Source organism: Podarcis vaucheri, assembly GCF_965113315.1.
Source record: "Podarcis vaucheri genome assembly, chromosome: 7".
Classification (NCBI taxonomy): Eukaryota; Metazoa; Chordata; class Lepidosauria; order Squamata; family Lacertidae; genus Podarcis; species Podarcis vaucheri.
Genome location: NC_138765.1, coordinates 28,116,133 through 28,143,397, shown reverse-complemented (window position 1 = coordinate 28,143,397; position 27,265 = coordinate 28,116,133). Strand labels below are relative to the sequence as shown.

At 48.2% G+C, this 27,265-nt stretch overlaps 1 protein-coding gene across 3 annotated transcripts in view; it reads left to right on the top strand.

Moving 5' to 3' along the window:
* The first annotated feature begins 242 nt into the window (after positions 1–242).
* Positions 243–27,265, top strand: part of FGR (FGR proto-oncogene, Src family tyrosine kinase) — a 53,588-nt gene continuing 26,565 nt past the window's right edge. The window contains exon 1 of one of the 3 annotated variants that reach the window (XM_082231701.1): positions 243–619. The gene's annotated coding sequence lies outside the window, so the exon portion shown is untranslated. Of the gene's footprint in view, positions 620–4,166; positions 4,188–27,265 lie in introns of those variants that run through there. The other 2 variants (XM_082231699.1, XM_082231700.1) reach the window with 2 other exon arrangements.

The following is a 27,265-nucleotide window of genomic DNA, read 5'->3' as shown; positions in this document are numbered from 1 at the left end:
CTCGCCCACCGTTAGGCAGTGAATAATAAGACAAAGAATAATTTTAAAGGAGGAACGTTTCCTCTTCTGAACCAACATGGCATGCCTTTTTTAAAAAAACAAACCACCCATGAGAGAAGCCCTTGATTGGCCGTTCCTTGCCTCCTCCAGAAAGCAGCAAGCCGGCAATCAATGAATGGGTGGGACCTGGCGAGTCGGGGGTCCCGCCCTGACAGCTGATTGGGGGCGGTGGCGCTGGAGCAGAGGCGCTCGAGCTAGAGAACTGCTCCCCCTGCTTTCCTACAATGAGCTTCTGCTCGGCGAGGAAGGGGAGGGCAGAGAGAAGGAAGGTGGGGAAACAGAGGAGGTGCTTTTCTGTTCGTGGCATTACACCAGCTGAAGGGTCAGTCCGGGGAATATACAGATACACACGCACGCACACACATGCCTGCGCGCTCAGGAAGTACTCTGGCTGGCCCAAGCCCACTTTCCCTGCGCTTTTAGGGAAGGGAAGGAGCAGCCCCAGCAGAGGAAGCGCCGGGAGGAAAAGCGAAGCGACCCCAGCGCTGGTCCTGCCAGCGGGGCAAAGAGGGACCCGTAGCGGGCGAGCAAGCTGGACGAGGGGGCGAAGCAGTTCCAGGTAAGGCGAGCTCTCGATCTCCGGTGCTGTTCGAAGCTGAGTGGCGCGGCGGGTGCGCGGCTTTGTGGATGCGCGCTCGGAGTTGGGGGTCAGGGGCTTAGGATCTCTGCGCCGAGAAAGGATCCCCCTCCCTCCTGTATATATATATATATATATATATGTGTGTGTGTGTGTGTGTGTGTGTGTGAAAGACAGAGAGAAGGTGTGTGTGTGTGTGTGTATATATATATATGAGAAAGACAGAGAAAAGAGGGGGTCTGGTCGCCTTCCTGTAGTAGCTTCGCCATCTCCGTGGCTTCTTGCTTCATCGAGGGAAGGAGGAGGAGGAGGAAGAGAAGAAGAGCAGCCCAGGCCGCGGAAGCTGGAGACTGGGGGGCGAGGAAACGCGTCCCTAAATAAATGATCGGGGGGCGAACAGTGGCTAGTGGGGGCGGCAAATGTACGAAAGCGTTTGGGGAGGAGGGTGGCATGTGTGGGTGCTCAGGGGAGTGACTTCCCTCAGAGTATTGGGCGGGGAGGAAGGGGGTGTTCTCGGGGTCCAGCACCGTTCCCGGAACTGCAGTGTGGTGGTGTCAGTGGGAGGAGGAGGAGGAGAAGATGGATGGGGAGCTGTAACGCTCTCCGGAGCCCTCGCAATCTCCCTGGTAAACCACACTGCGCAAGCCGAAGGTGGGGAGGAGAAGGAAGAGAGAGGGCCGGAGAGAAGGAGGTGTGTTTGATGGGCACAGGTTGATGTACCTTTGTCTCTCCGCCCCCCCCCCCCCACGGCTGTGTTTCCTCCTCCCACCCATCCCCGTTTCGTGCAAGGATGTGCAGGCAAAAAGAAGCAACCACTGTCCTCTCCTCTCTCCCCCCCGCCTCCTATTTCAGCAGCTGGAGTGAGGTACCAATAAGCTCCTTTTGTGATACCCGCCCCAAGATCGGGGCCAGAATCGGATACTGGGGGGAGGGGGGCGTTTTCTTTTTCTACTGACGCCCCCTCGCCCCCGGCCGCCTTCTCCTCCCTGGGGACGCCTGGGCCATAAATCCTTCCCTTGCCAGCCCGCTCCTCACAGCAAGCAACAAAAGGCTCGGCAGCAAACAGCCAAGGGGGTGAGTTGCCGGCTGCTCCAGCCCTGCAGGGGGAGAAGCGGTTTGTGTATACAGTATGTGCGTGCGTAGCGTAGGAGTGTCCTCCGCCTCGGCCGCCTCCCCCCGCCGTTGTAAGGCCGGCGACCTACGAGGATCCCTTCTGACGCTGGACCAGACACCTGTGGACCACCTGCCTGCCTTTCTCCTTGCCCGCTCCAGTCTCGCGTTTCTTGCCCCGGCCAGAGCTATATGGTTCAGATCATGCTTTCTTAATTCCCTTTCCTCTCCGGCTCTTCCCTCCCTCGTGTCCGCTTATCTGCCAGATCGGATGTTGAGAGAGGTGTAAAATTAAGCCATCTTTTCTCCCCCACCCCCCTGCCAGCTCTCTGGCCATTGATAAGATTCTTCCCAAGCCCCGCCCCCTCTTCGCTCATGTTGTGAAGAGAGCGTGGGCAATGTCGCCTTAAGAGAAGTTGTGCCACGCAGGAGTCGCAGTCACGGCATCCTCGCAGGAGCCCTGATTCCCCACCAGTGAACTTCGGTCCTCTTGGGTTCCGGACTTGGTGGTCTTTTGCAAAGCATGCCTCCCTCTTGCTACATTACAAAATGTAGCAAGCCAACTGTCTTTCTGGGTGCCCTCCTGCGGAGTGGGGCTCCGCACTTCTGCCCTAAAGCAGAGCTGTAGGTACGGGGGTGGGGGTGGGCTAGCCAGGTTTTTTGCCCTTCGTGAAACCTCCAGAGGGGCACTATGGAGCCTCCCAGCCTCTGTGTGTGCACGCAAATGCACATGAGGGTGTGTGTGTGTGCCAAACTGGGTCTTTGACTCGGGTTAAACAAAGCTTAGTTTCACCCCTGCCTAAAATCCTCCAGACTCAGGGACAGGGGAACCACTTTTTCATTCTGAGGACCGCATTTCGTGCTAGGCAACCTCCTGGAGGCCGCAAGATGTCAGCAGCGGTGGACGGGGCCAGAGGCAAATGTGGGCGGAAGATTGAATGTGGTTGTTAGCTATGTACCATGCAGGGCCGTCTTACCCATATAGGTGTCAGGGGCGCAGGGCATCCGGGCGCCAGGCTCTCAGGGGCGCCAGGCGGAGAGTCTGGGGCCTGAGAGTTGAGTGCTGCGACTGGCTCTTTTGCTGCAGGCAGTTCTGTGCTGCGAGTTTGGGGGTGACCGAGACACTGAGGTGGCTGGCTGGCTCCGCCCTCCTGCATGCCTGGCACTGGGCAACCCTGGGGGGGCCACTGGGTGGATCTTTGCACCCTGGTGCCGCATATGGTTAAGACAGCCCTAGTACCATAGGCTGACTTTTTACACACATCCATGCACCCCTCTCTGTTGCCCATCTGGGCAAGCAAGAGGCATTATCTAGGCAGGTAAAAGCACTCAAGGAAGGTGTGGCGCAGGATTGTTGAGGGCTGAGGCAGGGCGGATGGGTGGGTGAAGTGGCCTGGGGAGAGTCCTGAGGGTTAGATAGACCTGTAAGGTGCACTTGACCCACAGACCCGGGTTTCCCAGCACTGCCCTACTGCCAGGCCTCCCCCTTCTAACCATGCGCGTGGCGACCAGGCCTCAGCACACATTCCGGAGGCTCAGAGTTATGGCGAGAGAGCCGCTGAGGGAAACAGCTTGTTTCCTTCTCTCTTGGAATGGCCCACCCCTCTTGTGTCCTTGGTTTCTCTCCTGCATTGTTCTTCTTTTAAAAGAAAAAAATTAGGGGGAAAATGCCTGTCTGCTTCCCAAAACTGGGGGTTTCTCCCAGAATGTGACCAACAGTTTCCGCCTCTCCTCCAGCACTCACAGATCCGGGAATTGGCACCTCCTTCCGGTGGAAGTCCTGCTTTTCTCAGCCAGAGGTTGAGCTGGGGGGAGGTGATAGGTTTTATGGGGAAAGGGTTACTATGACTACTCCTGCGCAGAAATGAACATTTCTCTTTCCTCTGTGTGCGCTCGCTCGCATGTGCGCCTTCCTCTGGGTCACTTTGCGGAGAGAGTATTTTTATCAGGTTTCAGAAGGACAGTCCCTGTGAGGGAGGGGCTGCAGCTGAGTGGGAGAGCACATGCTTTGCCTGCAGAAGGTCTCAGCAATGTAGCGAGAGCACCGGAAGAAGGCAAGCTGCCTCACACTGAGTCAGGCCACTGGTCCTTCTAGGTTCGTACTTTTTTCAGCCAAAGGGCCACTTTCCCTCCTGGGAAGTGTGTCATTGTTGGGCGAGGCTGGTGGCAAAAGTGGGTGGAGCAATGAATGCAAATTTTGTACACATGACTAACTTGACACACATTCACACAGCCTCCATCCAATGAAGCAAGAAGCACTATCAGAGTTGCAGCCAGGCAAAAACATTCACATAGGGTGTGAATAACAGAATCAAAGAATCGTAGAGATGGAAGGGTCATCTAGCTTACTCCCTGCATGCAAGAATCTTTTGCCCAACATGGGGCTCGAATTCTCAACCCTGAGATTAAGTCTCATGCTCTACTGACTGAGCTATGTAAGGTGAGTGAGGGGTGTGGCGTTAAAGTGGGTGTGGACTGAGGAGTCCTGAGGGCCAGACAGAGAGGGTTGAAGGGCTGCATTTGGCTCCCCGACCTGAAGTTTCCCACCCCTGATCTATACTCACTGGCAGCAGCTCTCCAGACAGGTGTTCTTCTAGCCATACCTGGAGATGCTGGGGATGAAGCTAACATTCAGTCTGCAGCACCTCCAGGCAGGCCTAGGAAAAATTCTCAAGTGGTCCTCCATCTGTTGTAGGACTTCAGGTCATTTCAGCCCCAGAGAGTGTGAGTAATGGATGGGGATGTTGGGAGCTGGGAGTTCAGCAACATCTGGTGAGCCACATGTTCCCCATCCCTAGTGTAGACTTTGCTGCACTAGAGGGACCAATGGTCTTGGTCTGGTAGATGTCAACTTGCTATGTTCTACATATTTGGCTTAGCTCTAAAGCAACTGCACTGTGATTGAAAAGACAAGTGTGCCCCAAAATTCATTGCACTGTCAGATAGGATATAGGGGAGCATAATATTCAAGTTATGTTGTTACAAGGGGATTATTATTGTTGTTTAATTTATGTACCACTTTTATGATAAAATAGCTCCTAAGTGGTTTACAACTACAAAACCAATCCACAGTTAAAGTACACAGTAATTTTAAAGCACCCTTAACTAAAATACACAATAAAACAGTTTAAAAGAGCTTAACAATTGAAAGCAGTCAAAACTATAAAATCCCAAGTTCACTTCAGGGGAATGCTTGCTGAAATGGGTGTGTCTTCAGGAGCTGAAAAGTTGTTTGTCTGTATTGGATCACAGTCTACTTCTGGGGTGTCCAAACTTGTTTTCAAAGAGGGCCAGATTTGATGAAGTGAACATGCATGAGGGGCGACCAAAGTTGTTGAGCTTTTTTTTTACCCCAGGACATATACTGCAACGGGGGCCAGATTAAATCGACCAATCAACCAGTGGGCCGGATTAGGCCCCCAAAATGGACTTTGGACATGCCTGATTTACTTTAAAAGTCTGTCTCTAGTAACTGGGAGGTCGGTTGCCCCAGATGTGGAAGTATATGACTAACTGTCATGGCAACAGTCATTGGCTGTGCATACCCAGAATGATAGAACTCTTGGGTTGCCTGCGCATTTGGGATGACCAGAGTTTTGGGCTGGACTGCCGAAAATGTGTGAAAGCAGTTGGAGGATAATCTTTTGCATTAGAGTTGGTTGAGGGTGGGAGAATAAACCTCTGGTCCCTGTGCTAATTTCAGAAACCTCCTTCATGCAATTTGTTCCCCTCGAAGCAGCCTGCTGGAGATGGGGGAGCCACACCCCTTTTAGTTCACCCACATGTCCGCATGGGCCCTCTGACAATGGTGGTTGGTGCCCATTAGTACTGGCAGGGCAGAATGCAGGGAGGCCAAGGGAGGCGGAGCCAAAGCCTGATTGGGAGGAGCCAGAACCCAAAACAGACAGAGGCAACTAATCCTAGTTCCGCCTCCATCCTCTTCCCTGCTGAATTTTACAAGGGCAACACAGAGACCAAGGAAGAGGAAAGTGGCTCTTCAAAAGAAGGGGCAGACAGAGGTTGGTGGGGCAGTTGCTCATCATCCTAATGGACAGCCACCACAAGATTTCTTGTTTGCTGCCTGGAAAAAGAAGGGAAAAAATATTTTAATACATAAAGAGAGCATGCAAACATTAATAATGTGGAAGAGGCCACATTTTGAGATTTAAGAAGCAAGCACACCTGTGCTGGAACCGATCCTGTAAAATGAGTGCATCTGGGAGCATAAAACTTAGCGGTGGGTTAAATGATGAGTCTGATCTAACAGAGCTACTTCAGAATTATGCTATGGAATCAGTTTCTGCACACAACCTGATAGAGAAAAAGCGAGTAAGAGATGACACAGTGTAAGTTTATTAGATTATGCACAGTGTGTGGAGAAAGTGGATAAAGGAAACTTTTCCTTCCTTTCGCATGAGACTAGAAGTCATGGGCATCCCATGAAGCTGAAAGCTGGAAGATTCAGATAAAAGAAGGAACTTCTTCATGCCGCGTGTACTTTAAACTATGGAACTCACTTTCCCAGATGGCAGTGATGGCCACCAACTTGAATAGCTTGAACAAAGGATTAGACAAATTCATTGAGGACAAGGCTATTGACGGTTGCTAGCCAGGATGGCTGTGCTGTCCTTCTATGGTCAGAGGCCGTGAGCCTGCTGCACTTATTTCTGATTTGTGGGCTTCCCATAAGCATCTTGTTGGCCACCGTGAGAACAGGATGCGCCTTTGGCCTGATCCAGCAGGCTCATCTTATGTCCTTAACATGCACGGCCAAGCAAACACCACTGTGCCATTTTATTAACAGCACACACGTCTTTCAGTGGAAGGTTTTGCCTAGAAAACCCTCATGATCTGCACCCCTCCCCGCCTTCCCACTGGCATATATTCTGCAGGGTTTAAACATATGTGAGCCATTCAGAAACACCACCATGCACATGCAGTTTGTACTCAGGAAATCACCAAGTACAAGATGTAGCAGCATACGAAGCAGCCCCCGCAATTCCCTCCCCTCCCCAAGACATCCCTCTGCCTATTCAAGGTTTTCAATGGCATCTGGGAAGTGTGGGCAAGTAGAAATTTGAATGGAATAAGAAAAAGAATGTTCATCTACTCTCTATTGTGTAACTTGGGCTTCTGTATCTGGAGCTGCACAATGTATGGCAGTTTATTTTTCTGTAGCATTTTCAGCATGCAACGTGTGCTGTGGTGCTTATTGTCTTCATCTACTCAGTGCTGGGCTACAACGGAGGCATTTTGCATTCTTTCAGACCAAATTCTCAAAAGCTTTAATCTGCCCCCTGGAGTATTGCTGTGTGTGTGTGTGTGTGTGTGTGTGTGTGTGTGTGTGTGTGTGTCTGTCCAGGTTGCCCAGTGCCTCCATTCTGCAGCACTGAGCAAAACCATCTTGACTCTTTAATTCAGGAGTATCCAGTATGGCACCACCCAGATGTTGTTGGACTTCAACTCCCAGCCAGCATAGCCAGTTGTTGGGGTTGATGGGAGCTCCAGTCCAACAACATTTGGAGGACACCACGCTGGCTATGCCTGCTTTAACTGATATAATCACAGAACTGGGAGGAGCCATATGCGTCATCTAGTCCAGCTCTGATTTGATGCAAGAAATCCCCAGAGCATCCCCAACAGAGCATCCCCAGCAAGAGAGGGCTATTTGCTTTTGCTTGAAGGCCTCCCTTCTAGGTAATTAGTTCTATACCCAAAATGCCCATACGTTCATGAACTTTTCCTTAATGTTAACAGACACCTACCCTCCTGTAATGCAGGATGTAAATGAAACAAGTAATAGTGCAAATACAGTGGGACCTTGGTTTTCGAGCATCTCGGAAGCTGAACAATTCGGAACCTGAATGCTGAAAACCTGGAAGTGAAGGCTTCCATTTCCGAATGCACTTCAGAAGTCCAACGGCTTCCAAGACGTGTTTCTTCATTTTTTCCATTGAAATTGCTGACCACTCATTGCGCCTTGGTTGTCAAACGTTTTGGAAGTCGAACGGTCTTCTGGAATGGATTACGTTAAACAGCTGAGGTTCCACTGTACAGTGGTACCTCAGATTAAGTACTTAATTCATTCTGGAGGTCCGTTCTTAACCTGAAACTGTTCTTAACCTGAAGCACCACTTTAGCTAATGGGGCCTCCCGCTGCTGCCGTGCTGCCGAAGCCCGATTTCTGTTCTTATCCTGAAGCAACGTTCTTAACCTGAAGCACTATTTCTGGGTTAGCCGAGTCTGTAACCTGAAGCGTATGTAACCTGAGGTACCTGCTATTGTGAGTGGGCTCCTTGTGCAGAAGACAGCAAGCTCCCTCCTGCTTTTGCGTTGCCATCATTCTTAGGAACATAGGACGTTGCCTTATAATACCAACTCAAAACGCTGGTTCAAGGAACTCAGTGTGAACCCCTGCACAACCACACTGGCATTGTGTTAAGAGAAGTGTCCAGCTCAGCCTAGAGATGCCGGGGATTAAACTGGGAACCTTCTGCATGCAAATCTTGAGCTCCACTACTGATTCTTGTGCTTCCTTTCTACCTCCACTGTCAGAGGCAAAATGCCTTAGAAAGCCAGTTGCTTGGAATCACAAGGTGGGAGATGGCTGTTGTGTTCAGGCCTTCTTGTAGGCATTGATCTAGTCCAGGATGCTGAACTAGATAGGTCTTTCACCTGATCATGGAGGCTCTTCTTATGTTCCAGCTGATAGAACATCACATTGGTGTTGGGGCACCAGTGGAAATATTAATCTCCTGCAGTAGGAAGGGGCAGTGGCAGAGTATCTGCTTTGCATGCAAATGATCTGTGGTTCAGTCGGGGGCATCTTCAAGTAGAGCTGGGAATATCCCGTCTCTGAAACCCTGGAGAGTGACTGCCAGTCAGTGTAGACCATGGGTAGTCAACCTGAGGCCCGAGGGCCAGATCTGGTCCAATCGCCTTCTAAATCCAGCCCATGGATGGCCTGGGAATCAGCATGTTTTTACATGAGTAGAATGTGTCCTTTTATTTAAAATGCATCTCTAGGTTATTTGTGGGGCATAGGAATTCATTCATTATTTCCGACCCCAAATATAGTCCGCCCCCCCCCCCACAAGGTCCGAGGGACAGTGGATCAGCCCCCTGCTGAATAAGTTTGCTGTCCCCTGGTGTAGACAATACTGAGCTGGGTGGAGCAACGGTCTGATTCAGTATAAGTCAGTTTTCTATGTTCCTATGACAGGAGAAGCCATCTATGCTGGTGGAATATTCAATACCATATTTAAAGGTACAAAGAGCCCTCTCTAGGTCAGGAGCTGGCACTGTGTCAGCCAGCCAAGTCAATGGCTATGAAGCTCATGAGACAGACTTGATGGAGACAGCCCCACCTTGTTGATTGGCCTCAGCAGCACCTGGGCATCAAAGGTATATGTGGCCAGATGCAAAAAAAGAAGAAGATAGGGCTCTTGCATGTTTAATAGCATGATACCTGCTGAAGTGCCCTCTTCTACAGAAAGAGCATGTAGAAGGCAGAAAGGGATCTATTAGACCTTTTGGTGCTTTAAAATAGATGAGCATGGCTTTCCGGGTGCTCCCTCCCCACCATAGTGCTCTGGAATGTGTTTTCCTAAACAGCAGATTCACTTGGCTTCTTGATAAAGCAGACCTGGCTATTTGCCACGGTTTCTGCTTGATGCATCGTTCTGCTCTGGGTGACTCCCAAATGTTCCATCACGCAGGAAGCTATGGAGAGAGGCAACATGTTCTCAGAGGTGGAGTGATCCTCTTCACAGCCCTGCCACTGACTCATGCAGCCTTGGGGATGATGTTTCCTCTTCGTGAACCTCTTGCTTTCTCGCCCTAACCCAGCAAACAGAAAATGCTTGCTTAGTGCCTTCTCCTTTGGACACCCTCATGACAGCTGTCACGTCACAACTGTGGCAATCTCTGGCTAAATGTTGCTGGGAAAGTACCAGAGAGAAGTGTTTCAAGTTCATGTTTAGTGTAGGAGGATGTGGTATCTATCTCAGCATTCCACATTCCTTCTTAATCTGGATACAGATGGTGCTGCGGGTATAAGGTTTTTAAAAAATGAAAATGTGCATTTATAAAGGGTCATGGCATAATCTGTGCATAGTGTAGCCACTGATTGCCTGTCACCCAGTTTCCTTCCTATGAATCTCCTGTTTGGAGCAGGGGTTCCCAGACTGTGCTCTGCAGGTCCAGGAGCTTCATCCCCTGCTGGTGGAACACTGTACTCTCCCCAGAAACACTTGTCTGGTATCTGCTTCGCTAGCTTTTTAGCACCATATGAAAACACACGTTATTTCCCTTAGCTTTTAGTGGATGATTATTATTTTTATTGCTAAGGATGGTCAGCTCAGCCCATTTCCACTTTGTCAGTTTCACATGCACCCAGTTGCGAGTTTGTTCCATCTCTTTTGGACAGATTCCCCCCCCCCCTAAAAGCATGAGGGGAAAGAAATTGCGTTTGAACCATGTATATTCTTAATCTAAAACACACATTTTTGAATGCTTTCCAATGCGTTTGCCCCCATAAAATAGGCTTCTTTGGTGTGCATTTTTGAACTGAAATCATTTAGGAAAATTCAAAGACTCTGTTTGGCAGCTGCGCTCCAATCTCTGTAGAAGCTTGGTTGGTTCACTTTAAAATGTGATCCAAACAAATTTTTACTCCATCCCCTATTTATTACTACTTCTATTATGTGTGTGTGTGTGTGTGTGCGCGCGCTTCTATCTTATTATTTTAGCTCTAGTGTTAATTTGTTGTATCTGAAATGTTTACTACTTTGGAAGCTTTGTTCAGAAGGTGGAACAGAAATCTTTTTAAAATGAAAACAGATTATGTCTACACAGTCCCATTGGGTTCAGTGGTGATTACTCCTAGGTAAGCGGCTGTAGGGATTGCAGTTTAAGGATAGAAATGGCAAAGCAGTAGGATTTGGCTAAATATTTGGAGGAACCTCTTAGTGGTAAGAGCTGTCTGTTGTGGTTGGCTCTCCTTTGCTGGAGGCTGGGTGCTCATCAGTAACTGCAAATGTCTTGCACTGAGCTGGGTGTTGGACCAGATCCTTGGTGGGCAACCTCTGGCCAATCTTGGCCTGCCAGGCCATTTCCCCCAAACCATGCCCATCACTCCACCAGCAGCCTTCACTGGTGCAATCCTGCTGGCGTCAGCTTCACCTACCCCTGCAAGTCAACTCTGACAGGTAGGCAGGACCACCACCTGTCAAGTGACAGATGTTGGCCTGGCAGGCTGAAGCAGCCTTTGCCAAGCAGATGTGCTGACTGAGTTGCAGTCAAAACATCTGGAGGGCATCAGGTTGGCAGGGGGTTGGACTCGATGGCCCTTGTGGTCTCTTCCAACTCTATGATTCTATGATTCTAGGTGGGGCTTGTTGGGGAAGAGAATTGGGGGTGGGAGTTGTGTTTGACCATCAGTTAAGGGAGGAGGGCTAGGGCAAAGGGTCCAGTATATCCTGTGCTTGCATCCCTCTGGTGTCTTCAATTGTACTTAAATTGTAGACTTGTCTTTGAAGACATGGGTCTGCCACTGTGGTCTTTAACTAGGATGTGGAATGTCAGGCCTGGAGGCTGAATGCAGCCTTCCTGGGTGTTTTTATCTCTCTCTCAGAGCTCTCTCCAGCCACAAACACACTTTGCCCCCTGAGTGTTGTTGAGAAAACAGAATGCAAGGTCACTGAGGTCACAGACGTCGCTAACCTGACATGGAAGATGATAACTTCCTGACCCCAGCTGCAAAACAGATACCACCTGAAAAAAATCAAATGCTTTGTGGTACATTTTTATAAGCTTGTAGATTGTGATGTGAACCGCCATGGATTTAGAGCCCATGTCATCAGTTGTACCCTATACCTAATTAGGTGAACGGGGGCCGGGAAACCCTCCAAGATCAAATATAGGCTGTATATACACTGTACATTTAAAGTACATTTAGAGTGTGGGTAGAGAATCCTGGGAACTGTAGTTTACCGCTTACAGAGCTACATTTCCCAGCACCCTTAACAAACTACAGTTCTTGGATTTATGATTCTATGATTCTTGGGAGGTGCAGCTGTAAATGTATGGTGTATCTGCAGCTTCTGAGTTTCCGCTGGTGCGTTCAGTACACCCAAGTTCCTCATTGCAAGTAATAGATAACTGGTCACAGTGCACAATCCAGAGATGAGCTTCTGGCAAAGTGTCATTTTATAATTTAAAGGAAGTTTCTAACCCTCAGGTGAACAGTGGCAGGACTGAAATAGTAAACTGGAAATGGAGTGACGATGATGGTTAGAAAACACCGGGACTAAATCAGTGTGGGTTCCAGGGGTGAGGTTGCACAACTAGGTGACCCAAGCCATTTTTTTCCTGTCATAACCTTCCCTGACTTACATGATGTTGCTTCCTTTCTTTTTGCTTCTTGCCATATATATATGTGAAACCCTGGAAAGTCCCAGATTCTTCTATTTCCCATAATTAAGGCAATTCATGTGTCTTGCAGAATACAGTCTATGGCACAGAGCATAGCTAGACTTCAATGTGCCTTCAGAAGCCTGAAGAGCATTTTGTCCTGACCCTCCCACTCTGCTCAAACCAGGTCCCTGTTCCCACGCCTCCTTAAGAGGCACCTCCTGGGTTGCGTCAGATCGCAGACTATCGTTACCGGAGGTATGTGGCCCTCCAGGCCTTTCCATCTGGCCCTTGGAACTCTCCTTAGGCCACGCCCCTTACCAGACCTGCTTTGCCGCCCTCTGGAGTCTTCCTGCCTGGCTGTGTCATTGGACTCTGAGAACAATGCCTCTTCTTTGCCTGGATGGGGAAGGGACCATGAAGGTTTCTGTAGAAACTAGTCTGCTCTACCAAGGCAGGGTTCTCATTGGTTATTCTGCTCATTTTTGCCTCTGGCCTTTCCCACTGGGTCCCCAGATGGTTGCCTAGAAGGGAATGTGGCCCTTGAGGAGCTGAAAGAGTTTCCCCATTTCAGGGACTCTTGAGAGGAGATTCTCCTACCTCAAGCCCGCTTATATTGCTGTTCATTGGACATTCCTTTGCATGTAGCTCAGCAGCCTTTCGCCCCCCAAACCCCACCCCCCATCCCCTCCGCAGTCCTCCTCAGCTTCCTCCTTGAAGCTGCTGTGAACTGGACCGGAATCCTGGTGGCTTCCTGTCTCCATCCGGTTTCCCTCCAGCAAACGCCCTCACCACTTCCTCTCTGGCTTGTGCTTCGGACCCTCTCTTTCGCTTGTAAAGGTCCCGGTTGCCTGGGTTAGAAAATATATCCCCTTCCCCACAATGCAGTGCAAAGTGTAGCAGGGAGTCTCGGAAGGGCAGCCGTGCTTGTTCCTTGCGCCAAAGCCAGCAGAGAGTCTTGAACAATTGACAGATGATCATCTTGCAAGTCTGCAGCCCAGTTCATCAGAGGAAGGGAAGCAGAATCCAGTCCTTGCAAGCAGAGGCCAAAAAAATAAATTTGTTAGGCTTTTAGGCAGGGATGCTGTTGGACTGCAGCTTCCTTCCTGCTTGCTTGACCACTAGCTGTGCAGGCTGGGGCTGATGGAAGCTGAAGTCCACCAACGTCTGCAGAGCAAGAGGTTCCCCAGCCTGCCTTAAAAACCGGAAAAAAATTAATATATGAATATAGGAAGCTGCCTTCTACAGATTGTTGGAGTTGATCTAGCCCAGTAGTGTCTGCACTGGCTGGCAGCAGCTCTCCGGACTTTTCCACCTGGAGTCTTTTCAGCCTTACCTGGAGATGCCAGGGACTGAGCCTGGGACCTTCGGCATGAGAGATAGATGCTCTGTGACTAAGCTACGTCCCTTTCCCAAGACTATAGGAAGCTGCTGCATTCTGAGTCAGACCATTGGGCCATCTAGCTTGGCACTGCCTACACTGCCTGGCAGCAGCTCTTCAGAGTTTGAGATGGGCGTTTTCTCCAGCTCTACCCGGAGATGCCTGGGATTGAACCAGGGACCTCTTGTATGAAAGCAGCTGCTCTGCCGCTGAGCTACAGCCCCCTCCTCCAAACACATTTCTTCTCAGGGCGGGCAGTGGGTTAGCATACGTGCGGGGCTCTTTTTTTCTACTGTTTGGCTCTCCGCTCTCTCGTTTGCACCTGACAGGACCTGCTACATCCCAGCATCTCCTGGCTAAGCCCTTCCCGTCCGTGGCCATCTGCCTCCGTGCGCAGGCTGCCATCTCCTCGCCAGCAGCTTGGGTTGTTGGGCAGAAGTTCAAAGGCCACATCTCACGTCCACAAGAGAGGATGGAGAGAGTCCCCTGCGAAGGAAGGTTGCAGCATTTGGGACTTTTTAACTTTAAAGCAAAGACGAGTAAGAGGTGGCATGAGAGAAGTGTGTAAAGTAATGCAAGGCATGGAGAAATAACTGACTAGAACTTGAGGACATCCAATGAGGCTGGATGTTGGAATATTTGAGAAAGAGAAAAGAAAGGGGTGGAGGGCACTGCTTTGTGGTGGTTCTGGTCCTACTTGGATGGTCATTTCCAGAGGGTAATCCTGGGGGACTATTCTTTGGCCTTGTGGAGCATTCACTGTGGGGTTCCTCAGAGTTGGATTTTGTCGCCTACACTGTTTAACATCTACATGAAATCGCTGAGTGGGTTCTGCCATATATGTTGCCAGCCAGTGCTTTTTTTCTCAGGGGACGCAGGGGGATGCATACTCCTAAACATTTTGTGATTCTTGGTAAAGCTAAAGGGACCCCTGACCGTTAGGTCCAGTCGTGGCCGACTCTGGGGTTGCGGCGCTCATCTCGCTTCACTGGCCGAGGGAGCCGGCATACAGCTTCCGGGTCATGTGGCCAGCATGACTAAGCCGCTTCTGGCGAACCAGAGCAGCGCACGGAAACACCGTTTACCTTCCCACCGGAGTGATACCTATGTATCTACTTGCACTTTGACGTGCTTTCGAACTGCTAGGTTGGCAGGAGCTGGGACTGAACAACGGGAGCTCACCCCGTTGCGGGAATTCAAACCACCGACCTTCTGATCGGCAAGCCCAAGAGGCTCAGTGGTTCAACCCACAGCGCCACCCGCGTCCCATGATTCTTTGTACTTTTGTCCATTAACTGTCTTTATTTTTCCTAATTCGAACTGTAAAATGGGAGGTTGCCTGCTCTTGATAGGGCTACACTCCTTCTGAAGAGCAGGTATTTAGCTTGAGGGTGCTTCTAAATCATTTGCTGTTGTTTGAGGCTCAGGTGGCCTCAATGGCACAAGATGCCTTCCATCAGCTTTGGCTGGTGGCCCAGCCCCGCCCACCCCTGTACAGAGATGGCCTATGTTGTCTATGCACTGGTAACCATTAGGTTAGATTACTGCAATGTGTTATATGTGGGGCTGCCTCTGAAGATGGTTCAGAAACTCCAACGGGTGCAAAATTTGGTGACCAGTTTACTCACTGGGACAAGATGGTTTGAGAATTTGAAGTGACCTCTCCAGGGCGCAAGCCTGGGCAGTGTGTCTGGAGCTCCTGGGCTGCCCAGATGACAAGACTTCCCTCTTGGCCTTAATACTGTGGTCCAGTGTGGTGCAGTGGTTAAGAACGGTAGTCTCGTAATCTGGTGAACCGGGTTCGCGTCTCCGCTCCTCCACATGCAGCTGCTGGGCTAGTCACACTTCTTTGAAGACTCTCAGCCCCACTCACCTCACAGAGTGTTTGTTGTGGGAGAGGAAGGGAAAGGAGATTGTTAGCCGCTTTGAGACTCCTTAAAGGTAAAAGGTAAAGGTACCCCTGCCCGTACGGGCCAGTCTTGACAGACTCTAGGGTTGTGCGCCCATCTCACTTAAGAGGCCAGGGGCCAGCGCTGTCCGGAGACACTTCCGGGTCACGTGGCCAGCGTGACGAAGCTGCTCTGGTGAGTCGGCACCAGCGCAGCACACGGAAACGCCATTTACCTTCCCGCTAGAAAGTGGTACCTATTTATCTACTTGCACTTTTAGGGGTGCTTTCGAACTGCTAGGTGGGCAGGAGCTGGGACCGAACGACGGGAGCTCACCCTGCCGCGGGGATTCAAACCGCCGACCATGCAATCGGCAAGCCCTAGGTGCTGAGGATTTACCCACAGCACCACCCGCGGCCCCAAGCGCCACCCGCGGCCCCTTGAGACTCCTCGGGGTAGTGATAAAGCGGGATATCAAATCCAAACTATTCTTCTTCTTCTTCTTCCAAAGGAAAGCAGGAGATGCTGGAAGGAAGCATACAAAGTGCTATCCAACCATCTTAGGGACTCCACTTCGGATTTGTGCAAGGTTACTCCTTAGCCTTTTCTTCTACTGAAGATGTTCCACAAAACAGCAGAGGTTTAGGATCAGTTTTCCTTCTTCTAGATTGGCTACTTTCCTAGGTTGACAATCCCATCTGCCTCTCACTTCCCTTTACAGCAGGTGCAGAAATCGCCATATTGACTGTTGGACCCACTATTGGTCTCGTCCAACCAATCTGCTAGAGCCTGTCTTAAGTAAATTAATAATAATAATAGTTGAACTATGGAATGTGCTCCCACAGGAGGCAGTGACGGCCATCAACTTGGATGGCTGTAGAAAAGGGAAAGTAGTGGGCCCAGGTAAGCTAAGATTGCAGCTTTCTGTAAGCTCCACCTGTACTGGAGATAAGACAAAACCAGAGGCCTAGCCTGCCTCCTTGTGGCTCTTCCCACCCCCAGCCTCAACACCCTTTTCCCTTGCCATTGTGCGAAGGCAGAGCCTGTGAAATATTCTGGGCTCTGTTCCCTTGTTGATTTATGCTGCCAGATTCCTCTGGGGACAACAAGCCTGCTGGGATGTCAAAGGGGGAGTGCCCCAGGGGGTATGCAAAGTCAGGCTCTCTTACTTCTAACAATAGCCCCCCCCCCTTCAGCTATTTTAAGCTTTCAATAGGATTCCAATTACGGATGCTTTCATTATTCTTGGGGAAAACCCAGCTGCAGAGAAAGGGATTAGCAGCAAGCAGAGGGACTGGTGATGGCAGGGAAAGGGCTAGAGCTCAGTGGTAGGATGTCTGCTCTGCATGCAGAAGGTGTTGGGTTTGATCCCCAGCATCTCCAGTGTAAGACCTAGCAGAGTCTCATTTCTGATTTTCTGGAGAGCCACTGCCAGTCAGCATGAAGCTAGGTGGACCAAGGGTCCAGTTCAGTATAAGGTGGCTTCCTATATTCTTATGAAATCTCTTCCATTGGAGGAGAATAGAGAATAGAGTTTCCTTGCTGTGATTTGTAGCATCTGCAAGCAAGACTTTGGCCAACTTCTTCCCTGACCATTCTATGGTTGTTTCCCCCTGTGGGCGGATGGGAGGGAACCAGGGAAGTGCCATAGCTCAGTGGAAGGATGTGTCCTCAGTATGCAGAAGGTCACAGGTTCAAGCCCAGGCATCTCCAGTTTTTAAAAATAAGAGCATGTGCAGGTGCAAGACCCTGGAGGGCTGCTGCAGAGTTGAGCTGAGTGGACTAACAGGCCCCTAGTATAACCTTCAGCAACTCTTGAGTGCACTAGTTCCCGTTTTTGTTCTCCTTCTACCAATATTAGCTCTGAGGTTCCATCTGCACTATACATTTAAAGTGGTATCATACCACTTTAAAGTGCAATAGCTTCCCCCCAATAATTCTGGGAACTGTAGTTCCTTAAGGGTGCTGAGAACTCCTAGAAGCCCCCCCCTATCCTCCTCCCAGAGACACAATGCTCGGAGTTCCCTGACAAGAGGGATTGATTGTTAAACCACTCGGGGCATTGCAGCTCTGTGAGCAGGTTAGAGTGAAGGACAAGAGACTGCCTAAAAAGTTCCAGCACCTTAATAAACGACACTTCCCAGTATTCTTTGGGGGAAGCCTTTGCTGCGTAAAGTGGCATGGTGCTGCTTGAAACGCAGTGCAGCAGGGGCCTGAATGCTACAGCAGTGATTCTCAAACTCCATCCCACTCCCCATGGATTACTTTAAAATTACTGAGGGTCTCAGGTGAACACAACCCGCAGACCTGCAGCTTTATTAAAAAAGAAAAAGTTTCTAGCCCTGGTAGAACCTGAGATATATGCAGGTACAATTCTCCTTGTATTGCTTTGTGAGAAACCAGCCTAATTATTTATTTGTAGTATTTACTTTGTGCACTGCCCTGGTAAAAAAACAAAACAAAACACCCTACAGATTCATATGCATAACTCACATTTTAATAACTGTAGTTTTTCCTTCCTAATGTGAGAGGTGGGCTTCTGGATTAAATATGAAGAAAAATAGCCTTTTGCTGCTTCTTCCATGTCTGAATCATTATCAAAACCAGGGCAGTATAATGCAAATCTTGGGCACCAGGCCAAGGCTGCCTTTGCCCATTCTGATAATCTGGCTCAGATCCAGACAGCTTTGCTCCCCATCAGAAAAAAAATAAATCAAGTGCATGGCCAGGTATAGATGTTCTCAATCGTTCAGCTTCCTTTCTGCAGGCCACCTGGATTGAGCTCATGGACCACAGGCGGAGAGCTGCAGCATGGTCTCCAAATAGAGCACATTGACCACTAGACTATTTCTTCCAAAGTGATATTGTGTACAGGTGACTCCCCACTTACACAGGGGTTATGTTCCTGGGTACGTGAACTTACGTATATGTGAAATTGTGTATAGTGGGAACAACATTGGGTTCAATGGCAGGTGGGATTGGGGGGAAAAAACAAATTTCCCGGATGCCCACCATTTGTTTGTTTGTTTCTTTGTTTGTTTGTGTGTTTTGCCAAGCTCATGAAACTGAATGCGCACAAGTTGAACTCCCATAAGTGGGGGGATGCCTGTACATTGGTCTGGTACCCAGTAATAGAATACGTATGTTCTCTGTCAGTTGTGAAATAGTTTTCAGACAACCTTTTAGGCGACAGAAAGAAGGGAAGAGTCTTGGGTGGGTGAATGGGTGCTAATTCACTGCACTTTGATGCGGAAAGCCATGTCCATAAACTAATACATACCAGCTTTCGTGCTCTGGTACCTGAGCTTGAATACAGAATATGAATCCCAGTGTGAACCGCAGTTTCAGAGAATCTGAGGGTGGGGAGAGTGCTGTTGAACCCATGTTCAGCTTGCAGGCTTCCCCAAGAGAACTGGTTGGCCACTGTGAGACTGGCATACAGGAGTGGATAGCCCAGCAGGACTCTGACCCAGCAAGGCTCCTCTAAGGTTCTTATATCAGGTGGCTACATGTAGCATTTTAAAAACAAACCCAGCAGCATTTGGTAGCAAGGTTTGTAGGTGACATTCTGCAAAAATGTAAGAATTGGGCCTTTGGTGTGTAAACCAGGCCTGCGGAATCTGTGTCCCTCCAGGGGTTGCTGAATTCAGCTCCTATCAGCCCCAGACAGCATAGCCAGTGAGGAGGGGAGATGCGTTCCAGCAATGTCAGCCCTGGTTTAAACAATTAACCTGTTAGATTATTCAGTTAACCTTCTGATGGGCTAATAATGTATTCCAGAAAGATTGGCAACCGATTTCTTTTTTTTAAAGAACATCTTTATAACATTGCAGGAGGCAAACCACATTTTAAAAGAGGAATTCTCTGTCACACAGAAAGATACATGCACACGCAGAATTCATTTTCAAAGATGTGTGCATATATCTGCTGGAAACAGAGCATATGCTTCTTGGTTCAGAATATTTTTTTAACTGGCATGTAAATTTAATCGATTGCTTAATCATACAAGTTGGGAGTCGATTAATCAATTTAAATTGCATTTAATTGGGCTGCAGCCCCAATAAGAACGTACAGTATTTGTAAAAATGGTTTAATTGCCCCGCCCTCAGCCTAGTGGAAGAGACCTTGTTTTAGCTAATGTTCTCAAAGACGATGGCTGTGGTGTGTTACAGGCCGCAGACCTCACAAAGTTGCTTCCCCCCCCCCAAAGCATTTGTTTGCAGTTCTGCTGCTGTGAACTTCTTTTCTCATGGTATCTGAAGCAAATGTACCGAATTTCATTTATGGTGGGGAAGGCTCACAATGCTTTGATGTGGTTTAAAGAAGATGGGTCTCTCCATCTAGTTTTATTTCATTTCTTTAAAAGCATTTCTCAATGGCTTAATATTTAAAAACCTCCCAAGTGGTATATGGAACATACAACTTAAAGAAACCTTAGCACAGCATCATAAAAACAAGAGTTACAGTCTGAAAGGATCTGCACTATACTGCATTCAGTGCAGGGTTCTTTTTTAGCTGGAACTCACTGGAACTCAGTTCTGGCACCTCTCAGGTGGGCACCATTGCCATTCTAAGAGAACAAGAGAGGGGTTCATGGGGAGTTCCAGCACCTCTTTTCTAGAAAAATAATCAAATGTATAATACCACTTTAAACAATCATGGCTCCCCCCAGTGAATCCTGGGAAGTGTAGTTCATTAAAGGTGCTGAGAGTGCTGAGAGTTGCTCCCCTCATGAAACTAACCTTCCCAGAGTTCCTTGGTAAGAGGGATTGGTTGTTAAACCACTTTGGGAATTGTGGCTCTGTGAGGAGAATAGAGGAGTTGCCTCACAACTCTCAGCAACCTTAACATGCTGAAGCTCCCAGAATTCTTTGGGGCGGAGCCATTATTGTCTAAAGTAGTACGATACCGCTTTAAAAGTAGAGTGCAGACAGGACTTTGTATGTTATCAGTAGTCCGGGGGAAGTCAAACTGCAGCATTCCAGTTATTGTTAAATTCCAGCTTGTATCTGCCCCTGACAGCAAGTCCGGTGGTTGAGGAGGATGAGGAGATTTCACCCCTCCCATACCCAAGAATCTCCTGAAGATCTCCTGATGGTCTCTGCTGACTCTCCAGAGAGGAGGAGGCGTGTCCTGCCTATCTACTTATTCTGCCCAGCAACATATCTGTGTGTGAGAGAGAGTCAGTCAGTCAGTGTATCGGAGAAAGTGAGAGTGTTGGAGATCCTAGAGATAAGATTGCTGCTAAGTGCAGCTGCAGACTTTCAGTGTAGCATTGATTTATGCTTAGAATATTCAGCTCTGTATATAGTTTTGTATCATAGTTGTAGTTACAGAATAAAAGGAAGATATTCTACAGAGCTGCTCTCCGAGTGGTTTATACTCTGCAAGACTCTGCAAAACTCTGCTGCGCAACGACTGAATTATTGAGACAGTGAATCCGGTGCTCTCAGCTCTAAGCTGTGAGTCCACAGCACTGTGACCTGTTCCTGTGAGAACGGAGGTCTCTGGCGGTGCTTCCCAGCTCGCCCAGCCCAGTCGGGGTTGAGGTGCATGAGTCCAGTTGGTGCACTGGCTCTAGGGCGATGCTGACAGAGGATGGGAATTGTAGTCAAACAACTAGTGGATGGCACCAGGTTGGCTACCCTCGCAGCCTCTGGTGATGTTGGACCTGTACCAACCCCTCCTGTGTGCCCAACCTGGAATAGGGAGGACAAAGCACATCTTCACAAAATGTTTGTCAGCTTAACAGTGGCTTTTGCCTGTGTCTCCCATGTCTGGGGTCCTGCTCTCATATTCATGGGGTGCCTGGGGGGTCATGCATCAAGACACATACACACCTGGTTCTGGCATGCATGATGCACTTCAATGGCAATTTTAGACCCTCAGGACCAGGTCATGCAGAGCTGGCAGGGTGTGTGCGAAGAAGGCAAACTGGGCATGGCTCCATCCCTAAAATGCAGAAGAAATCCTAAAAATAGCTCTTGGGTTTCCTCCAGCCAAAAGCCACTGACTGGCAGCAGTAGGTTCAATACGTACGGGAAAGAAGAATCCTCTTGCCCAGTGCTTAATGAACGACTCACATGAATGCAATTGTAAGCAGGGCCTGCAACAAAATGTTGCAGCATGGAGTGCTTCTGTTCAGAGCTCTGGTCACTGCTTTCCACCCCCCTGCACCAATCACCAATTGTCAATTGGCGCTCTGTGGTGACTGAGCATGCTCAGTCCCCATGAGCTTTCTTCTAGCTGCCACCGCCCTGACCTTTTATAGTGCAGTTGTGCAAAGGTTGGTATTCTCCCAAGCCTGTTAAAAACAATGCCACCCAAGCCTGTCAATTCCTCCTCCTCGTGGGTGGGACTGTTTCAGCTGCATAAGCAATGGGGTGGTCAGTGAAATATTCTGTGGGATGGGGATATATATATATATATAATTGTTGTCTCTCTTACTGCTGAGAGATATAGCTCAGCAGATAAGTGTCTTCAGTTTCTGATGGGAAAGACACAGCCTGCCTCATTTTGATGTGGAAAACATTCTGGAGCTATGGCACTCCCACTGAAAAGGCCCTGTCTCTTGTGCTCTTTTGACAGATGTCTTGAGATGGCCCCTGAAGCAAAGCTGGGTGGTGGTGGTAGATAAGCCTGCCTGCCACCGCCAACGTAGTAGTGCAAGTGTTGCTTGCCTTGTACATAGCAGGTGTTGTACGTAGCCTTGTACACAGCAGGGAGACTTTCAACCAAACATACAAATGAAAAACTCCCTCGGAACAGCACAGCCAGCTTATGCTCCTTCAGCAAACATCTAGGCCCATGTGCCTGGCAGCTAAGCATCACTTCCAGCCCTTCTGCAGTCCCCCTCTTGGTTAGTTGACTTTCACACGCACAGAATTAACCCATAAGTTGGGCACAGAGTGATCACTGCTGTTGTGCTTCCAATGAGTGGAAACGCTGCAAGCCTGAATGCATTTACTTACTTCCAAGTAAGTCCTATTCAGCTCAATAGATTCTACCTCCTACATTGTGTGTGGGATTGCAGCCCGGATCTTTGACTAGCAGGATTACAGCCTAAAGCTCCCCCCCACCCTTTTATCCAGGTTTTGAGGGACAGAATAGGGAGTAGAGAGACAGTCACACAGGTGCCCCTTCCGCTAAAGCATCCCACTCAGAGCCTGTGGGGCTGTAGAGAAGCCGATGTCTCGCAGCCCAGGGCGGCTGCTTTGGGATCTGCAGCCTCACCATATACATCCCAGCTTCCTCTTGTGTTCTGAGAAAGGCAGCTCCGGGCCAATTGCAGCCAGTGACTGTGTGGAAGTGAAAGTTGGGCTGTGAGTCACAACAAAAGTAACCAGCCAGCAAGCCTGGCCTTTGGTTCAAAAGAGCAAGAAGTCTGAGACTTGGCGCCATCACATTCACTCCACCCGGCTTTCCCAGGGGCTTCAAATGTATGGCATTGATGTGACCCAGGTCTCCCAGTATATAGAGTCCTGGTATGGGAGTGGAGAAGCTTTGGTGCACCCGCTGTTGCCAAACTGCACCTCCCATCAGTCACAGCAAGCATGGCCAATGGCCAGGGATGATGGGAGTTGTAGTTCAGCAACATCTGGAGGGCCAAAGGTTCCTCGCATTTGTCCTAGCATAGCAACAGCTGTATTCTCTAAGACACTGTCTCTGTTTTAGGGTGCTTCCACCTGTCGATGGAGCAACACCATCCTGATTTGTGTGCATGGAGGGCAGATGGCGTTGGTTATTTAACGACAATCCTTCTCATTTGTTTGTGGGGAGGTTCAATGACATTCAGTGATCCTTCGCTCCCTGGTGCATTTCCCCATCATTTTCCGTAGTATAAAAAGTCTAGTGTTTTGGGGAAGTGTGTCCATTGTGTAAGACCTCCCAATCAACTGTAAATTCACAATCTTAAATTGACCAGTATGTGGTTAAATCCAACCCAAAAATACTTAACAGCCTGGAATTGCTCTTAGTTCCTGTTTTTGTATTTGGGGAAGACGTTGAGGATGCATTTTTAATTTTTATAAAAATATCAAATCAAATCAGCGTGCCCCCGTGTGAACTAGAGATTGCCCAGAGTATTTAGAATATAAGAGAAGCCCTGCTGGAACATAGGACTAGCAGTCCTAGCAGTGTGGAACCCCAGGCCTGGGAGTTGAATGTGGCCCCCAGACATCTCATCTGGCCCTCATGATCCTCTCCAGGCCACACCCTCACTGACCCTGCTCTACGCTCTTTTTCTGTGCCTTGACCTGTGATGATGCCTTTTGCTTGCCTGCATGGAGGTTGGAGAAGGGGTGGAGGCTGAAAAATAGTCAACTGTAAGAAGGTAAGAAATGCATCTATTGCTCCATCCACCTCTTGTCTTTGGCCTGGCCCATCACTGGCATGTCATGGTCCCCACAAGATTCCCCACAAGGGGAAATGCAGCCCTTGAATGAAGGAAGTTCCTCAACCCTAGTGTAGGTCAACATCCTGTTTCCCACAGGGGCCAAATAAGTGCATCCAGGAAGCCCACAGCTGCAGTGGCAAAGTATCCTATTTTACAGTGGACAGTCCTCTATTTGATAGACTATCTGGTCTAAGGACCCATCAGTATTGTACCACTTTAAGCAGTTGTAGCTACTCCCAATAAATACTGGGAACTGTAGTTTTTTTTTAAGGATGCTGAGAGTTGTTAGGAGAACTGCCCGTTCCCCCCACAGAGCTACTGCTGATTGACTGATTATTTAATTTCTATGCTGTTTAATAAATTCAATATATTGATAAACAGTGCACAAAAAAACGGAAGCAACAACAGCTGACTTTAAACAAAACATTACAAAGATACACGATAAAAATGTTACATTAATACAAAGTTACACACAAAAACAAATACAAATAAATATCATTTTCCTATCTGACATGCCCCCCCCCCCCCGTTCTCCAGCTGTTCCCACAGTGCCTTAACAGTCAATCTCTCTTTTCAGGGAATGCTGACAACTGTAGCCCTATTAAGGAGATAGGGATCTCCTACAACTCTCAGCACCCTTAACACACCACAATTTGGGCAGCGGGGCGGGGGCAGGGGCAGTTAGCCAAAGATACAGCTTTAAATTTATAGTGCAGATTGAGGCCTAGTCAAATTTCACCTCAATTGCTATCAAGTGTTTACATTATCTTTCCAGGCAGTTGCCTACTGACTTCCAATCTTGGGTCCAGTTTACATTATTAAATCCCTGCATATCCCTATGAGGTAAGATACAAGCTGAAATGAGAAACTGAGCCAGCTCCTCTGGAGAAGGTGAATTTTACCTTAGCACGTTGGACCTCTTGAGGGTATCTTGCTGCTGAAAGTTAGATCTCTTGAACAAATTGCCTTGTCTCTTTCTGGATTGCTGAGGCATTATCTCATATTTCAATTATTCTACTCTTGCATTCAGAGGAGGAGAGAGGGAGAGCTCTATAAAAGACATTAATCGAAGAGGTCTCTAAACCTTGCATAGAATAAAATTGTAGATGAAGTACAGCTAAAAGCTACAAAACTATTAAAAACAAACAATACATAAAATAACTAAAACGGATCAACTAAGGCAGAACAAGAAGTGGCAGTGACTGGGTGACTGGCAGAGTGTGTGATCACAATCCTGATATTCCCACAAGGCGAAAGAGTCTCACAAGTGAATGTGTGATGTCTTGCCTTTAAATGCTTGGTGAGAGGAGTGGGGGAACTTGCTGGGACATCTTTGTTGCTTCTGTTCTGTTCTGAACTTCTTGCTGCGCTCCTGGGTTCCTGAATCATGACTTCCGAGCACTGTGTCTGCTGCTGATTCTGTCTGGTTATTTGCCTTCCTTCCAAGGAAGATCATCCGTCTGTGTGTGTTGCAGGGGAGTCAGGGCAGTTGCTTGGATCAGAATGCTGTTTTGAAACAAGCAAACATGGTTCCAAAGTAGCAACTATTTGAGAGGGACGGGCGGATAGCAAAATGGTGTACATAGAACATTTTGGAGAGTTATTGGGGGAATATTTTATGGTGCCCCCAAACTTCTCTTCTGTGCCAAAAACGTACACTTCCAAAAACCTGGCAAAAACATTCCCTGTTGATATTCAGCGTTATGACCCAGGAGTGACCATGGCTCAGAAATCTATTGGGTTAATCTTTTGTCTTTATTGGTTATTGGGGGGATTTTTAATATACACATGGGGATTTGATGTGGATTAAAGATTTCATTCATTCATTCATTTGATTTATACAGCACTCTTCATCCAAAGATCTCAGAACGGTTCTTGATGGATTCACTGATGATGAGAAGGGTAACTTTTAAGTCAGGGGAGTTGAAGCTATAGATTGGGTAAGGTCTAGGTCGCTTGTCCTGGACAAGCTGGCAAGTTAGATTCATGCTTTATGGTCATGTGGGGGCTGGCTGAGGGCAGACTGAGGTTGGTGGGACAGTGCCAGCCAACACTGCTCGGAACTTATGTCAGCTTGTGGAAACACAGAAGGGTTTGTGGGAACCTGGGGGAGGGAGGGAAGCCATTATAGAGATAGCCCAGGGCTTGGAAGAGACATCATCTTATGAAGCCATAATTCTGGCTGCAGGCTGGGTTAAGCATTTCTCTAACGTATTTAGTGACCATTCAGGGCAATCCCACTAATCAGTTGCAAGTAAAGATTTGTTAAACTTACTGAAGGGCAACTGGTGTAGAATAAGGAAATTAAATCCCTCATTGAAGGTTTGAAATTTTTTTAAAGTAAAGAAGATATGTTGCCTCCTGAGCTTTTTAAGGACCACATGGAATGTTGGATACCCATCTCGGCAGGTTTATTTACTTTCATAAATAGCACGGCCCAAATCCCTTCTGGATGGAAGATGAGGACCATTGTCCCAAATTTCAAAAAAGGGGATAGAAATGATCCACAGAACTATTGCTCAGTTAGGCTACCAGACATTTCCTCCAAGCTTTATGTGTGACATCTCCTTCATATATTATCAGACTGGCTGCACACTAATAATATTTTTCATGAACACCAAGCAGGGCTTAGAGGATACAGTACTATCGATCAATGCTTCACATTGATGCACATCATTAGGAAATATACCGAAACATTACGAACACTCTATATGCCGCCTTCATTGATCTCTCTGCTGCTTTTGATTCTATTAAGCGAAGGAGAGTGTGGGAGAGACTACTTAAAGGCAGCAACGGCCACAGACTTCTGTTACTGATTTGGGAACTTTACAGTGACATGGAAATGAAGGTTAGAGTAGATCTTAAGGGTGGTGCGTCTGAAGCTTTCAAATCGACTCGAGCATTGAAACAAGGTTGGATTGGGGCCCCCCAGTCTTTTTAAGTTCTATATTAATGACTTGGTATCTTATTTAGCCCAAGTTTACTTCCCTTCTCCAGTAATTAGGAATTAAAAAATTCACATCTGTTGTACACAGAAGACACAGTTCTTCTTCCTCTTTCTCACCTGGGCCTTAAAAAGCTTTTGGCTGCTTTCGGTTCCTATTGTAAGCATTAAAGCCTCTCCAAAACCAAAATCATGATTTTCGGTAAACACAGTATTAGATTTAAATGGAGCATGGGGACCATCATGATTTAGAGCAGATCTGATCTTTTATATACCTTGGGATACTCTTTAGTGAATATCTGCCTTGGAACTGGCATATTGAGGCAGTGAAAGTCGACACATAGAAAGCCAATAGGGGCACTGATGAAATTTTACTGTAATGAGGGTGGTTAGCTATTCAAACCTGCACTGAAAAATTACAGTAGCAAAATGATCTCTCAAATGTTGTATGGAGCTGAAATCTGGGGTCACAACTTGAACTCGATTAATGGGTTAG